This window comes from Lepisma saccharinum, chromosome 27 (assembly GCF_977018435.1).
Source record: "Lepisma saccharinum chromosome 27, izLepSacc3.1, whole genome shotgun sequence".
Lineage (NCBI taxonomy): Eukaryota > Metazoa > Arthropoda > Insecta > Zygentoma > Lepismatidae > Lepisma > Lepisma saccharinum.
Window position 1 is genome coordinate 49,716,436 of NC_139255.1, and position 12,615 is coordinate 49,729,050.

General features: G+C 41.4%; 1 long non-coding RNA gene across 1 annotated transcript in view; it reads right to left on the reverse strand.

The window, feature by feature from the left end:
- LOC145980278 (uncharacterized) overlaps positions 1-12,615 on the reverse strand; it is an 82,998-nt gene that overhangs the window by 55,165 nt on the left and 15,218 nt on the right. The window contains exon 3 of the long non-coding RNA XR_014440837.1: positions 9,264-9,409. This is a non-coding gene — a long non-coding RNA (uncharacterized LOC145980278). The remainder of the gene's footprint in view (positions 1-9,263; positions 9,410-12,615) is intronic.

Sequence of the window (12,615 nt, forward strand, 5' to 3'; positions counted from 1 at the left end):
ATACCATCTAGGAAGGAAAGGGGGAGATACAATATGAGAGCTCTCCCTATTAGATCAGTTGCGCCAGATCGAACGTTAAACTATTGTTTAAAAGCGTGTATAATATGCACCTGAGATTTCTAGAAAGGATTAGTGTGTTTCGAATGATGAAATTATAGCGATATTTTACAACAAAAAAATATGGTTTTCTGTGACCTACAGCAACTAGTATTTTTTTTTTTTTACAGTACCACCAGCACGTAAAAACATGAATCCGAGGTACCATGAAGGACATTAGATTAAGTGTGCAACGTACTCCAGTTGGACACCAGTCGTCAGAAAGTTAGTCCGCTACTCCTTTAGTCGCGAACATGAGAATCTTTGCAAATCATCAGGGCTTGGTGGGTAGAAAAGAAACACAACACAGTATTCAAAGTTAAACGCAGTTTTATAATCAATCACTTATATTTCCTATCGTATGTGGACTTACAAGCAAGGTACAGATTCGCTTACGTTTCTGCCTGAAGAGGAACAATTCTATAGCATATTAAATCACATCACAATCACTAAACACACTTGCATATAGAATTAACGTTGGACAACACAAACTTAAATACACGAAAGTTCATGTACTTAATTATTACCACGTTTCTGTTGATTTCTCACCTTCACCTGTTTTCTAACTGTCTGTCGTCAGGTGAAACACATTCAGGTGGGTTCACTTCCTCTGCTGAGATGAGAAAGTGACGTCAACACGAACAGATTATGACGTATTTCTAAACATATACACAAGTTCAAACCACAACTGTATCAATCTAACTATAGTTGTCTGTGACAACTTGCACATTATTTGAAGTAACAAACATTTTAAAAATCTTAACTTCTTACAAATATAAAACCTTAAACTCTCAGGTTCGTTACAAGTGGTCTCTGATTCATTGATTTGCTTTATTTTACTTCGCTATTTTGTGTCACTCTTGGCTAATTTGTGAAGAATGAAATGATGAAATTGATGAATGGACACTCACAAACATCCATGTCCAGGGTGCTTACAAGTAATCTCTGACTCTGATATCTGTGCATTGTGAAAAAGACACAGAACTGTTCATGAACAAAGTGATAGATGTTTATTGAAAAGTCTGAACTTGTACACAACGCCGAAGTAATCTCAATTCAATTTCAATTTTATGATTTGTAAAGTAGTAGTACTAGTAAAAAGAATAATAATAATAGTTTATTGAAAGTACTGAGAACAGTTTAAAAACCTTATACAGCACTATGTCACAAAGAGTAATATCACACGATTAACTCACAATGGTTTTTACAGTAAACTTCATCTTATACCTAAATATATTATTTTAATTGAAGTCATAGTTAAAATCATCGATTAATATTTTTATAAATTCACCACCATTTTTAAAATTTACTGATAATAATGTTGTTTTTCTTGTTTTGTATTTAGGAACGTTATATACTATTGCATTTATAAAGTATTCACTATCAATCCTATTTGACAAAATGTTTTGTATCGATAGATTAATTTTATATTTCCATCTTGTGCTCAAGGTTGTTAAATTATATATCTCCAACCACTTCATATAATTTAGTGATATGTAACTTTTCTTCATTTTCGTACGAAGCAACCTAATAAATAATTTCTGAATTGATTCAATTGTCTCGGTGTGACTATTTGCTGCTACGTTCCATAATTTACTTCCATATTCCGCTAATGGACGGACCAGAACTATAAATAGAAATCTAAAAGTTTCCTTTCTATTAAGGGAAGTCCAATTAAAAAATACGAAAAACCTTTTTAGCTTTTTACAAACTTCAATTATGTGTTCATCAATTAGCAATTTAGAATCTATGATTATGCCAAGATCCTTATGACTAGAACATACACAGACCTTATAAGATTTAATAGCATATTGAGAAACAATACAATTTGTTTTTCTCGAAACATCTCATTAGTTTGCATTTAGCTACCATTTATGCCACACCATTGTACTACTCTATTAAGATCATCCTGTAATTTTATGACGTCCGATCCATTTTCTATTTCCCTGAAAATTTAATAATAATAATAAAGTTTATTTTACTGCCCCCATGAGTAAAAATCGGGTGCCCTTCATAACATGTAATAATACATTTTTCCATATTTTAAAGCTACCCGTAAATACATATAGATGAGGAAAGATGCTTTACCGGAAGTAATATTGAGACTACATCACTGTTACAGCCCCCTCCGAAAAAAGATCCCGCGTACGCCTGTGGATGAGCTAATCTCTGCATCCAACCACTTGCAACTAGGACATTCGGAAACGGCCAGCCTGTGCTGTAATATCCACGGGAAAGTCCAACTTTTGAATCCAGTACTCGTTCCGGCAGCCAACCCTTGTCAGAACTTCTTCATCCTGGGATCCTAATCCAGATCTCCCGTAAAAGCACACATGTAAGCAGGAACAAAAGTATGCTCGCTCGTCGTATATTGGAAAGAGCTTTTTCGCTTTCCCTTCTGTCCTTATTCTCTGCGCCGTACGGAAAAACACTTTCAGTGCTAATGGTTGCAACCACATCATCAGCAAACGCCTCAGTGCAAGATGCACTCATTAACGAACAGGATATCTCCACGACACAATATTTGTTGTGTTCGTTTCTCCGGTTCGGCGACTGGGGTAGATTAATCGCTCCGAGTGGTGATTTGAAAATGTAAGGGGGGTGGGAGGGGCCTCATTCGTGGGAGAGTGGCTATAAAAGATTTCCCTGCGGTGTGGGATGATGGGCTGTGTTCGAGCTAGTTGATGCAGTTCGCGATTTACTTCCACCGTGAAGGACCTATGCATGTTGCAATAGCTGCATTCGTTTTACAGGAATCATGAGATACGGATCCTCCTGGAATATCCGGGCACCCGATTTTCGGTTTCGAATCTGGGTACCCCATTCTTTGTATCAGATGCGGATACCCAGTTTTCGGTTTTTCTAATCCGGGATCCCTATTGTCGCTTTTCTAATCCGGGTACCCAATTTTCTGTTTTCTAATCCGGATACCAGATTGTCGATTCTCTTATCCGGGAATCCAATTTTCTGTTTTCTAATCCGGATACCAGGTTGTCGATTCTCTTATCCGGGTACCCAATTTTCTGTTTTCTAATCCGGATACCCGATTGTCTCTTTTCTAATCCGGGTATCCAATTTTCTGTTTTCTAATCCGGATACCCGATTGTCTCTTCTCTAATCCGGGTATCCAATTTTCTGTTTTCTAATCCAGGTACCCGATTGTCGCTTTTCTAATCCAGGTATCCGATTGTCGCTTTTCTAATCCAGGTACCCGATTTTCGGTTTCGGATACTGGTACCCGATTTTCCGTTCCAGATCAAGATATTCTGTTCTCAGGTCCAGATTTGGTGTCATCTCGGTTCCGGTTCTTACTGGCTCCGGATAATTTCGTTACAAGGTAATCCGGATTAAAAAAAAATGCCATCCCTAGTTACCAAAACATTCTCAATAAATCACAAGTGTAAATGAATATTTAGATTGAAAACTGCAGAATTTTTTGTAATTGATTAATTCGTTTGTTTTTACTTAAAAATAAGCGAAACTGTACTGACCGCTCCAAATAACAACAAATTGTTCATATGGAGTAATAAATTTAAATTGAAGCAAAGTATTCTTCCTCAAATATTGGATCAGAATTATTTTTTTCGGTATGAAAATAATCACTGAGCTAGTGAACAGCAATCAAACAGCAGTGCTTTCGAATCGTGAATTAGTTGTCTAAGATCAAAACCCTACGAAGTACAGAAATAAAATGGAAATAAAAGAGTGAAGATCAAAATAGTACTCCAACTTGCATGACGTGAGAAAACCGCTCACACGTTGCATCCACAATTGTGTATATATAATTGTGTGTATTTATACGCACCATGTAATGTCAAAGGGAGCAGAGAAACATGTATGTTTTCTGCATCCATGAATTATTCATTTTGGTGCTGAAATTATGCTTCAATTGCGCACGGTTATTATTCAACGATTAGTGAACATTGGGCGCTGAGTGAGGTGGGGTGGAGGGATTGCAAGAAAAAAATGTCACAGGCACGCATGTTCCAGATTGGACGCCTGAATTCATTTTGAACTTTTAATTTATTTTTTTTTTAAAAAAAGCCGCATCTATTGAAATTCAAACCTGTATGACAGCTGACAAATGACGTCCAGCGAATAATGTGGTCACACTTCATCCTCCATGTCCCGTATAGAGTTCCCCGTTCGAGAGATTAGCATGAGAGCGCCGTTGCATTTCCATATGCAGACGACATATGTCGTGGCACGAGGAGCTCTGACTATTATTCGCAGACATATCGTTTCATTTGCCAGCTGGATGTGTGAATACTTTTTTTCAGTTTTTTTTTAAATATAAATTTCCACCCTTTTGATGTCAAAGGATACCTGTATTGGTTCTGACGTAGCAAAACGTTCGCACACCATTTTGTATTGTTTGGTCGGGAATACAGGCAATGCGGCGTAGAAAGATGATTATACTCGGGAGTAGAGCTGAGCCGATTTCACTTTGAACTGATACCGACCCCTGATACTCTCATGGATTCCGACCAATACAGATACTTGAAAATTGCAATAATGAAACGTTCTACATATATGCTGTCCAAGGTAGTCTATATTTCAGTAACAAAAAAACAACTTAACAACGTGACATTTCAACACTCTATCAGGGTCTTCCTCAGACTTGAAACAAAACTAGAAAGAAATAAAGTTCAATCAGGGTGATTCAAAAAGGACTTTACAACTTTGAAAGCATATATATACAGAGCATTCCCTGACATTCGCTACGAGACTCGGCGGCAAGCGGCCCGACATCAGCGCTTGTCTTTCCCGGTGAACGGCTCCGCGACAGTCGCACGCTACAGTCTGTTTTTTTTCGCTCTCCCTGCCTTCGCTCTCTTTCCCTTTCTGTTGACGTTGCAGACTGACGCCAGTATAATCCTCCCTCGGAAGTTGGGTTGTGTCGTGTCCGTGTGTTGAAGATTGTGGCTTAATATGGCACCACAAAAGTTTACATTACAACAAAGGATTTATCTTGTCGAATGTTACTTCGGAAAGAGTTATTTTGGAGAAGTGCGACGACGTTTTGCAACGAAATTTCCTGGTGTTCCCGTTCCACAAAGGACCACTATATTAAACCTCGTAAAAAAAGTTTAGAGTACCAGGGTCAGTTCTGAATAAAAGTGGAAAGAAAAATGGGGAAATCTAAAAAATAAAGTATACAAAGACAATCCGCACACCATCCGTGAGTTAAAAGAGAGTATTGTACGAGGAATCGGGAGAATTACAGTAGACGAACTTGCACGTGTAAATGCCAATTTCCTTCGGAGATGCCAGCAATGTGTTGCAGCAGAGGGACATCATTTTCAACACCTTCTGTAGTAAAGGTTAGTACACAATATGAAAACTGTAATTTTAATAGCAGACTCTAGCGACTGTCGCGGACCCGTTCACCGGGAAAGACAAGCGCTGATGCCGGGCCGCTTGCCGCCGTGTCTCGTAGCGAATGTCAGGGAATGCTCTGTATATATATATATATATATATATATATATATATATATATATATATATATATATATTATTTATTTTACAGGTTCTAGACAAGAATTCTATGTGTGTGTGTTTTGTTCGAAATGCTGGCAATCTGGTAGAGGCTTTCTGAGGGTAAAGCTGATGACCTGTACATCCCTTCTTATCATTCACCTTCATCTTCCCGAGAACGTCGAGCTTACGGCAAGTCAGAAGTTGCCCAAGATGTCGGGAGGCCAAGTGTGTATGTTTGTGCAAGGATAATAAAATCCACGTAATTATTTTTAACGACCGAATCAATAACGGTAAATCAAGGAGACTCTCTCCACGATTGGATACATTCTGAGTTCTCAAATCTGTCTTTACTGGCACCAGACATTTAGCGTCAAATAGTAAATCTTTCTTTTTATGGTTGGGTAATTTTCTTCACTGTTTGTTGCGTCATTCTATGGGGGATAATTATAGAAGAATAATCTTAAACATGCTAAGGTATTTGCAGTCTGGCTACGAATGCAAAGTGATGAATGGTTAGGCTACATAACCTGTAAGTTGATGAATATGGAAATGGACACTCCTGAATAAATCTATCTTGGAGTGACATTCTCATTTGGAATTTGGAGACACTATTGAAGCTGATGGAATAGTAAAACTTTCCGATGTACAAGACAGAATATGGATTCATTTTAATACATTAGAAAAATCAAATCTTCTAGATTCATTACTGCAATACTTCGATTAAGAAATAATGGCTAACACTTATTATATTTTCGTTAACTAATAAAATTGGAAATCTACTTACACTATCTGGCCATTCGTCACCGGACACCTGGAACGAGTACTTTAATCCGGTTTCAGGCGTCCGTCAGTATCGTGTGGGGCCACCTTTCGCAGCAAGTACAGCCGCAACCCTCTGAGGAAGACTGTCCACCAAATTGCGTTAGGTTTCGACGGGAATCCTGCTCCATTCCTCTTGCAAAGCGGCGAACAACTCTTTAGTGTTTTTTGGGCGGTGTTGCTTGGCTCTAACCGGCGCTCCAACTCGTCCCAAAGATGCTCAATCGGGTTGAGATCAGGACTTTGGGCGGGCCAATCAAGTTTTTGCACACCCATATCCTCGAACCACGTGTTGATCACACCTGCCGTATGACATGGGGCATTGTCGTGCCGAAACAGATAAGGACCACTACCGAATTGTGCCCACAATGTCGGTAGCGCAGAATTGTCCAGGATCGTTAGGTATGCATCTGCATTCATGTTTCCACGCACTAACACAAGAGGACCAAGACCATACCAGGAGAAGCACGACCACACCATGATGCCACCTCCGCCAAATTTCACCGTGGGTACGAGACACTCTGGTAGCAATCTTTCTCCGGACATACGCCACACCCACACGCGTCCATCGGACCGCCACAACTGGTAGCGCGATTCATCACTCCATAGGACGGATTTCCATTGCTCAGGGGTCCAATTGCGGCGTTCGTTGCACCACTTGACACGCCGGCTCGCATTGCGGGATGTGATAAACGGCTTGTGAACAGCTGCACGACCATGGAAACCAAGTGCACTGATTTCCCGGTGGACAGTACGATCACTTGCTACACTACTGGTAGCCGCACGAAACTCTTGTGCCACCGTCTGGAGCGAGGCCATCCGATTTGACTTCACCACACGTTTCAAGCTTCGACGGTCCCGATCTGTTAATATTTTCGGTTTAGGTGGTCTGGGTGGGCATTTGACAACCCCTCCTGCTTCCACTTCCCGATAACATCACTCACAGTCGATCGGTGTATCGCAAATTTGTTGGCAATCTCACGTGTTGAATGCCCAAACCTGTGGGCTCCGATAATCATTCCTCGTTCCGCCTCGCCAAGTTCGCGTCGTCTGTCCATAGTGGCTGTTCTACCTACTGTACGGCTATTCTCCATCTGCCACGCCTTTTATAGCTCGTGGTCACGTGCCCAGGCGCTTCCACACGCCTTTGGTGGGGTGTCCGGTGACGAATGGCCAGATAGTGTATAGTTAGAGTTTATTAACCCATTGTATAGCTACTAGTATTTACCGATATCGAAGTTAACTAAATATACACAGGTCATCACTGTAACATTGCAAAGTTTTGATTTTTGCAATTTAACGTCGCCTTTCTTCCACTTTTTGGATAATCGCGAAGATGAGGATGAATGATATGATGAAGTGACACCACACAAATAACATCCATGCCCAGGCTTGGATTCGAACCCGGGACCCTTGGCGTCGTAGGGCGCTGTGCTACTCACTCTGCCACACGTCGCTTGGGAACGAGCCAATGAACAACAACGTTTCGCACCGTAGCGATATGACAATCCGCACGAGTCAGTATTGGTGATACTCACGCGGTGTGAAATCTCCTTTAGGGATTCTGGGTTCGGATCCCGCTTAAACTGTAGGTCCGAGCATAAAACGGGCTTAAAGCAAGGAGAGTGTGTGCTATATCTTTGAAATTTACAGTTTCGTGCCTTCAAGGCAATGTTTTTAGTCTTGAGACAGATTCGCTGAAGTTCCTTCCAGTCTGCAGGAGATACCAGAAGAAAATTAAGCTTGCCTAACAACCGGAAACGATGGAGCGCAGCGTTAAGTACGTACCAGCTACAGATTATGCATCAACGCTCTCGCTTTAACGATGGAGTCGAAGATAGCGTAAAGTTTCCTCTCCGGTAGAGGCGCCACCTGCACGCCGCTGCCGTATCTCGAAATTCTCTCCCACGTACAACGGCGCTTTGCAATCTGGACAGATACAGAGAGAGATAGCATTTAATGAAGCAGACCTGGAGAATTTCAATCTTGAGAATAACGCTGGGTCATTAGGAGACAGATTTTAACGACGCGGTCCCGCGGCCAAAGTTTGTGCCGTGGTTTTCTGTCCGTCTGGCGAAGAATTAAAGCCGGAGCAAGCCTGCAAACGATTCGGATTATGTGGGAAACCCTCGGGATATCAGAGAGGATCAGTCGCCCGGGAGGAGTCTAGCACCCGGTCATAATCCCCTGCATTTGCAAACGTGGTAGCTGGGATCGCGCCGAAAGTAGTGAGAATTCGTCTTACCTCCTTCCGTCCGGGACACTGTTGCCAGAACTGCTCTTTTGGTGGCAGACAGGAACGTTTTTGCACCCTGAAAAACCACGACCGGCTCCAACTGCTCCATTTTAGCTCCACAAGTCATTATATTGCTAATGAATAGTGTTCAGAATGGGATAAAATACATACTTGTTTTGCAGCAAGATGGTGCACCACCCCATTTCGCCAGAATCATTCCGGACTACCTCGCCGACACCTTCCCCGATAGGTGGATCGGCCGTGGCTCATCAAGACTTTGGGCGGCTCGCTCTCACACCTGGCTTCCCTACACTTTTTTGTCTGCATAGGGTGTACCCAAGTAAAGATCAACACCATAGAACAACAGACACAGCGAATAGCTGTAGCAACAGGCGAGATCACGCCACCTATGTTGGAGCATGATAGGTGGGTGCTATGCCTAGACTTACAGGGCCACCACATTGAAATTTAACGAGTTTGACTTCTATTATGACGTGATTTTCAGCAGTACTGTCAATTTTATCAATGAAATACTTTTTGATTAAAATGTTAAGAGACTTTTGAATCATCCTGTATAATTTTGGTCAGGAAAGCTCCAGGACTGATGTACAAAATAAAATATTCAACTCACCTACTAATGGTCCTTGGTCCTGTCAAAGTAGTCCCCTCCGCCATCTATACACAGTTGCCAGTGTTCCTGGAGGTTCTGTGTTCTGAAGTAAACAGAGAAAGCCTCTTCTGGGATGTTTCTCACCACATGTCACAGCCTTTGGATCGCTGAAATAGTCAAAAAGTAACCTTAATATTGCAATAAAAAAATCAGAATAATGTAGTAGTAAGTTGTACATCACATACAAATAACATATTATATACTGTTCTGTTGTACATACCAGCACGCGTGGTCTGATAGGAAATGTGACGTCAGTGACTACACCAAGATGGCCGCCCCCTTGGAGATATGCACCACAGAAAAAAGGCGAGTTGTTATCCGGTTGCGAATTTTCTTTTTCCAGTCAACTTGTGAATGTGGTTTAATTTCTTGCTCTCTGATTGGCTGTTGGAAAGTTACGGTGCTGTGATTGCGAGAATGTCTTATTTTCTATTTTTAGCGCAAATGTGCTGCTTTCTAATCTAATCTAACCTTACCTAACCTAACCTAACGTACGCGCAAACAAGATATTCTCACAATCACAGCACCGTAACTTTCCAACAGCCAATCAGAGAGCAAGAAATGAAACCGCATTCACAAGTTGACTGGAAAAAGAAAATGCGCTATCGAGAGTACAGACATTCATCACGGTTCCTTTACAGTTTTCTGCATTAGAAACACTAGCTTGTAATATATACACATGAAGATTTTGTGAGGATCTTCAGAACAAAGAATTGAGCATTTCGTCGATATTGGACAAAAACAGTGTTGCCAACTTGAGAATGAAAATTCAGTAATATATCTCCAGGAAAAAATAATGTACGTACAATCTCAGCTCTGAATCTCGCGTTCATAACACATAAATGAATTACTTTGCCCACATAAGCGTAACGAAATGGCATGTAACCAGTGGCGGCGATTGGAATCCAAAATTGGGGGGACAAGGTGCCAAAACTAGGGGGGGCAAGGACAGTTTACTTTTCCTTGGTAGATAACGTTTAGCATAGTGCGGGGGCAAATGCCCCCCACGCACCCCTAATCTCCGCCACTGCATGTAACACAACACTAGTTACAATGAAACGAGCAAGAAAGAAATTATAAGAACTTTAAAATAAAGAGAGACTTCACAGATCGGTCACATGAATTATTGAAAAGAAATGTGCCAGTAAACAGTGCATATGATGATCCAAACCTGAACCTTGAAATAGGTAAGTTCTGTTCGGAAAGAAAGTGTCAAAACATAGATTTGCAACTACAGTGTGTTGTGTTATTCCAATGCTTACAGATGCTTTCAAACTTAACATACTTTATCTAGAATTCTCCGGAGGGGGGCGCTTCGGCGGTCCAGTCGGTTGAACGTCTAACTGCCATGCTGAACATGGAGCGGCTCTGGAGTTCACTCAGCCTCTAATAAATGGTACCTTTGGGCAACCTGAAGCGTGGTGCTGATCACATCACCTCCACAATTACCCCCGAGATTGTTACAGTGTGAGCCCCCTCAGATAGGCCTATGCCTTCACGGCGTGTTGCAACGTGCATATATTGTTTGATCGAAATTAATTGTTGGTGCGTCAACATTTGCTCTTTGCATCCGTTACATTACGCGGGGCCCAACTCATTACCGTAGCTAAGATCAATATCTGTCTCCGAGGACTAAAACTTATCTAGTTAAAAACCGAGGCTGTAAAGGGGCAATCAGCACACATATTAGACAAAACACAGCCCTACAGAGGCGCCAGAGCCTCGTAGGACTGCAAAAGTGTCCACGTGTTTACTTCGTTAACGTTCAAGAACTGAAGTGAGCCGCCGCCGCGACCGAGGGTGGAGTTAAACAGCGGGCGGGTTGTTTTCGTCACACACTCAACCTTCAGCCAATGGGCGCAGCTGTCATTCTGCTCGTCTACTCCACGTGGAGTCTCAAGTCACATGACTGCGGATACGCTGTTGCCGTACTTTGCAACTTCAATGTGGAGACCGTGGGAAGGTAATTGTGCGCGGAGGGACAAGGTGGCGTAGAATAGATGTGTGGCAACACTGTTCGTTGAATGTGATTGTTGCAGCTGGTGGGAGTGCTCCGTGAACTCCAAAGCCAGCAGATTGTTAACTATACCGAGGTGTACTACGTTGGAGTGAGGTTAATATTTGGTTGCCTTCTCAATGTGCATAGTGTGACCGTACCTATATACTTCGGTACTATCGTGTAAATCATGTAATATATTCTCAGCAGGGGCTTGCTTGAAAAGCAAGAAGATACACAAATCGAATGTCATGAACAATATTGCAAGCTTTCAATCCAGAACTTACAATATAAGGGTCATTCCATGTCAAATCAACCAGGTTCGTAACGTTACAGTTTTCGATTCATTTGAAATTTTGCATACTGTAAGCGCCATCTGAGGTAGGTAAAGTATTGCACTGTACGACTTTAACCATTTTTTTCAACATCTTGCATGCAGATAATATTCTTAAAGTCAAACCCACCGGGTGGCCGGAATTAAGTTACCCAACTCAGAGCCCTCTGTAGCCCGTTTGAGGCATCGTAGAACTCTGAAATTTGGTGAATCCACTATGCAGACCATGGGGAAGAGGATGGCAATATAAAAACATAGTTCAATTTTCCGCCACCAGGTTGAAATGTGGCGCTGTACTTCCATGATGGGTTGTAATAATGATGTAAACTGCTCCAATTGGTTATGGATTTGCTTTTACCTTGCAATCTTGTAATAAACGAGAGATTATTTCCTCGCAACTTCCAGCCACTCACAAATGTCTTTCTAATTAAGGGGATGAGGGACAATTTCGCACCAGTTGTGCATTTATTTCAATATTGTCCGAATGGGCAATGCTACTGAGGAGAAAAAGCTGATGTTCAATAGAGAATGAATTTCTCCACATGTTGCAAGTGAAAGTGTTTTTTAAAGTTGATTATTAAGGTAGATACTATGTTTGAAAAATATGATGATTAAAAAGTTTCAGAAACCAATGTACTCCTTATGGGGAATCAACTTGAACTTAAAGTTACGGCTAATCAAATGGAAGTTTCGACATTTCCGTCTGTCAATTACTACTTCAGTCTGTCCTTGTAACGTTGATATATTTTTTTATGCCATCGGAAGTTTGATATTCCCAAGAGAACAAATAAAATAATACTTTCATAAGAGCTATGTATATCTCGTTGCCTCCTACGGCCATCCTGGCAGTGTTGCCAAACCTGATGCACATAAAAGAGCTAAATTTCACCGTCAACGGAGTAAAAGCTTTCAAGGAGCTAGATTTACAAAACTGGATAAAGTGCCTCCTGGGGTAATTTTAGGTGTCAAATGAGTGTGGGTGG